Raw genomic sequence first — 5,353 nt, 5'->3', positions numbered from 1 at the left:
TAAAGTGTTATTTCCAAAACCTTCCTGTGTTTTTCTTCCATTGGGGGTAGGGTATAAGGGATCACCTGAACCGGGCTTCCAGTAGTGGATATATTAATTATTGGTAAAGACATTTCTAATGGGTGTATTGCTTCTACCGACCATAATATTAGGGCTGTCGATATTGGTGCTACCACGCTCATAAAGCACATTATTATCGTTAGTACCAGCATACAATTTGTTTTACCATGCGTTTTCCTTAAGCTTATAGTCTTTATAATTGACTTATTCTCAGCGGTGGTGGTGCAGGAGGAGGCTGGAACCGGTCCCGGCATGTTTCTCGTCGTCCTTCTTTCTTATCACAGTTCGTTGTGGTTATCGCTCTTCGTCGCGCTTGCTCTGATGATAATAAGTTCAATGGAATTGTCACAGTTCAGTTCTGCCTGTCCCTTTTAACCTGGATTCGATTATTCGTTTTTAGGCAAGATCACTTGTCCCTTCTTATACTGCTCAGAGGACCTTTGATCAGTTATCTCAATTGCCATAGTACCATGTGCGCCCAGCTTGTCCGCTCTGGTTCCGGACACATGTACTTTTTATGATCGCACCGAGGAGCCGTGAGTCTTGAATTGTCCGACTTGCACAATTCTCACGCTTCTCTCCTCTACACCTCTGGTTCCTTCTCTGTCCATGAGCTGAACCAGAGGTTGACATAAACACCAAAAAGAACTGCGGATCACTTTGTCTTCCGAGGCCGCAGGTTGTATCGCCTTGCTCCTGGTATCGTATGATCCATGAACAGTGCCGGTGCACTTCCAGATTCAGGCTTGAAGTCAGCCTGTGGCGCTACTGCAGGTGCTGGTGTGCGCCGCGCCGATGATGCAGATCAGTTCTTTGGCGTGCTGGCAAGTGCCAAAGGGGTATACGATTTGGTTTTGCTGGTATTTGCAAGGCAGATTTCGCGTCGGTCAGCAGTGATGTCGATTCTGCTGGGCAACGTTGGGGCACTCTTTGCCCTTCCCCCTCTTTGGCAATCGTCTCAGGCTTTGTTTCGAGTTTCACTTCTCGTTTTGGCAGATTAGGTGGCTGCTCACTGGCAACAGTTTCTTTCGTTCCTGGGACCGCTGTCTCTTTCCGGTCATCAGTGTCAAGCAAGTCTTTCAGTGCAGTTGGAATCTTCTTGGCATGGGTGGCATGGATCCACGACTTCCTTCCATCCACCCGTATTGCCGTCTGCGTTGCCAAAAGTACTTGATGGGGCCCGCGCCACTTGGGTGCTAATGATGACTTTCTTTCAAAGTTCTTTAGCAGCACCCAGTCTCCTAGCTCCAGCGCGTGCCCCGGACCGATGTATCTCACTGGTAATGCCTCCTGCGCCTGCTGATGAATCAAATGCAATTTCTGCATTAAAAGGCCACAATAAGTACTAAGCACAGGATGTTCTATCTCACTCAGTCGCTTTGGCTGAGGTGCGCACCAAACATTTGCCGGCCTCCCCAATACGATCTCGTACGGGGAGAGACCAGTTTTAGCCTGTACAGACGTACGCATGCATAATAGTGCTATTGGTAATGCATCCACCCAACTCAACTTGCTTTCCGCACAAATCTTACTAATCTTTGATTTAAGAATCCCGTTGTGCCTCTCCACAAGACCGGCAGAACTCGGATGCCTTGAACTATGGAATCTCTTATCAATCTGGAGACCAGCACATATCTGTAATACCACTGCACCCACAGAATGTGGTCCATTATCAGACCACAGGACTCGGGGCAAGCCAAATCTGGAAAAGTACTCCTTCAACATTACTTTTGCCGTGCTCATTGCTGTGCAGTCTTTCAAAGGATATGCCTCCCAATTATACCCAATTACTGAATGCACAGATCACCACCAAGACGTATTTTAAGTTTTGGCACCTCTCCATCTCTATGAAATCAAAATGAATTACCACAAATGGCATAGAGGGTGGGCCAAAACTGCCTGTTGGAGTCACTGTTCCCTTCCCTACATTGTGTTGCAAACACGTGATACAGTTCTGCACCAACCTCTCTGCATTCTTTTTTATGTTTACATTCTGCCAAACTGTAGAAAGGTGCTGTATTATTTTCTTCGCACAGATGTGCGTAGGGCTGTGGGCCATTGTGACCATTGGAGTCACATACAAATTTGGCAACATCCAGTTTCTAATTCCCTTGTCCACCCAACAACCCACCAGATCCAACTCAGCAGATCCCTCTGCCCACCCCTGTATTTCATCGGCCGTAGCCTCGGCCTGCATTTCTTTGACAGTGGCAACTCCATCTTCTATCATACAGGGTACTTCCTCTGTCTGAACCGTCATCATTTTGGTATTCAAATCAGTGGCAGTTTGTTTCGCAATTCTGTCTGCAAACGCGTTTTCCTCTCCTACTTTGCATGTTACTTTTTTATGTGCCTCTCATTTCACTATTGCTAGGCGCTTTGGAAACGTGAGTGGAGAAAGCAATCGTACTATCAAAGGGCCATGTTGAATTCTGGCGCCATGTGATGTCAGAAACCCTCTCTCAGCCCAGAGTCGACCAAAATTATGAACCACTCCAAAAGCATACTGACTATCAGTATATATTCACATTCAAATTTTCAGAAATCTCGCAGGCTCTGGTCAATGCTATTATTTCCGCGGCTTGTGCTGAATTATAGGGAATTCTTTTACTTTCTACAACACTCTAGGGTAGTAATAGCGTATGCGGCAGTTGTCGTGCCATCTGGTAATTTAAAACATGAGCCGTCACAAAATAACTCTCCATCTGGCTTTTTCTGTGGGATATCACTTAAATCAACTCTTCCCTTGGTTTCTTTCTCAGTGACCATTAAGCAATCGTGGGGGGGGTGATTAATTCTCCCCACTTTCTTTCATGGTTAGTGGCATTAATTCTGCAGGATTCAAAGCGCTACACCTCATAATTTGGATATGGGGCGATAATCTCATATGATATGATAATCTCATATCTTGTCAATCTAGCAGAGGTGAGGTGTTGCGTCTGTGTCCTATTTAATAGAACGTCTATGGCATGTGGCACCATCAGACTTTAAGTGTGCCCCAATACCATCCCTTCCGTTTGATTCACTGACGCAGCAGCCGCCGCGACAGATCGCAAACATCGTGGTAGTGCGCGCGCTACAGGGTCCATTGCAGAAGAAAAATTGCCACACGGCCTATTTCTTCCACCTTGTTCCTGTGTCAAAACCGCCAATGCACATCCTTCACTTTCATACACAAATAGTCTAAAAATGTTCTCATAGTTCGGCGTACCCAAAACTGGAGCCGAGCATAATGCAGTTTTCAATCCATCAAATGCTTTCTGACATTCCTCATCCCACTGCAAAGGTATAACCGCATCCTTTCTAGTTAAATTCACTAATGGTTTCACAATTAACGCAAAATTACCAATCCATTGTCGGCAATATGAAGCCATGCCTATTATGGCTCTGACTCCTTTTTGTGTCTTTGGAATAGGCATACAAGAAATACTTTCTATGCGTTCTGGCGTTAGTCTTCTCCCTCCTTTCGAAATAGGCCACCTCCTTTCGATTGTACTGAAATTTCTTCAAACTAGCTTTATGGCCATGTGCCGCTAGGTGTGAGAGTAGTAATACAGTACTTTCTTTACAAATCTCCTCTGTGTCTGCAGCTAGCAATAGATCGTCTATGTATTGCAAAAGTACACAACCCACGGGTAATTCCAACATGTCTAGCTGCTCTTTTAATGCTCTACTGTAAATACTTGGACTTTCCGTGTAACCTTGCGGAATCCGCGTAAATGTAAATGATCGTCCTCCTAATGTGAACGCGAACAAATATCTGCTGTCCTTGTCCACTGGAATACTGAAGAATGCGTTTTTCAAATCTACTACACTAAAATATTCTGCTGAAACAGGTATCATTGTCAATATTGTAGTGACGTCTGGCACTAAAGGAAATTGTGGATCTACTACCTTATTCAATGCGCGTAGATCAATTATGAAACGGTATGGTACCTCATTACCTCCTTTTTTATAAACCGGAAGAATCGGGCTGTTGCATGTACTGCCTGTAATTTCCTTGATTACCCCTAATTTCACCAAATCTGTAACAATACTCTTCAATCCTTTCTCACCTTCAACCGAAATTTGGTATTGGGGTATTCTCGGTAGGGTAACACCTTCTTTCAAAATAATCTTTACTGGCTCTATCTTTAAACATCCTACATCCTTGTCATGCATTGCCCATATACAGGTTTGTACTTTACTTAGTTCCCCTGGTAACGCTTCGGACATGAATTCTGACACAGGGGCATCGTGTGGCCATATCGTTAGAAACACTCCGTCTGCCGTGCAATGTATAACAGAACCTAGTTTTTTCAACAAGTTTAATCCCAACTAATTCTCTGCACAATTTTCTGTTAGAAGGAAAGGACAATGTTCAGTAAATGGTCCTATGGTAACTGGGCCTGGTTTGGACACTGGGTTTATGACTAGTGTACCTGCGAACCCTACGGAAATATTCTTTTGCCCCGACAGTGGCATATCCGGAACCAAGTGATGGTCTATTGAACACTTCTGTGCTCCTGTATCTACAAGAAAGTGGTGCTCCTCATTCCCAACTCTTATTTCTACGTAGGGTCCTCTCTGGGAATAGACACTGGTTCCGACCCCTGTCCTGGGCTGTCCTATTAGGGAAATAACACATCATCCGATGTGTAATCATTACTATTACTGTAATACGTGTTTGGCTGTGTATCGAAAACATTTCCACTCTTCCCTCCATTTCCCCCACTCTGATTTCCATATTGTTGATTTTGCTGTCCCTAACTCTGGTTTGGGGCATTTTGGCTTTGGCCTTGGTTTTGATTACCTCCATTATTGTGATGCTGCTGCATACTATTCCTATTTGGTCCATTCGCTCCTAGGGGTCCTCTATGCTGTCTCCTCTGACCAGACCAATTTCTATTCTGTAGATGTGGACATTGCGCTCGCCAATGTCCTTCCTCTTTACAATATGCACACTGATTCGGTCCCATTGTTCCCCCATGCATATTCGAATTACTCCTTCCTTGTGCGTTCCCTCGCCCTCTATTATGTCCCACTACTTGCTGCATTAATACTCGTGTCTTTAGATTTACCCTATCCCTCTCTTCTTTTTCTTTTCCTGCAGTCACTCTGCGCTCATAATATTGGGCCATGTGTAATACTTCGCCCAACGTTTTTGCTTGCCATGCACACTCTGGTGTCATTATTAGATCCTGAATTGGAAGTTTTAACCCCCTCACATATTTGTCAACAAATAACCTCTTTCCTGCTTCCGAACCCACATTCTGCCCACTGAAGTCTGTGAATACTTCTTCAAATCTATTAA

Source organism: Ambystoma mexicanum, chromosome 4p (genome assembly GCF_040938575.1).
Source record: "Ambystoma mexicanum isolate Mex_15411 chromosome 4p, UKY_AmexF1_1, whole genome shotgun sequence".
NCBI lineage: Eukaryota > Metazoa > Chordata > Amphibia > Caudata > Ambystomatidae > Ambystoma > Ambystoma mexicanum.
Note: the sequence above shows the minus strand (reverse complement) of the source record.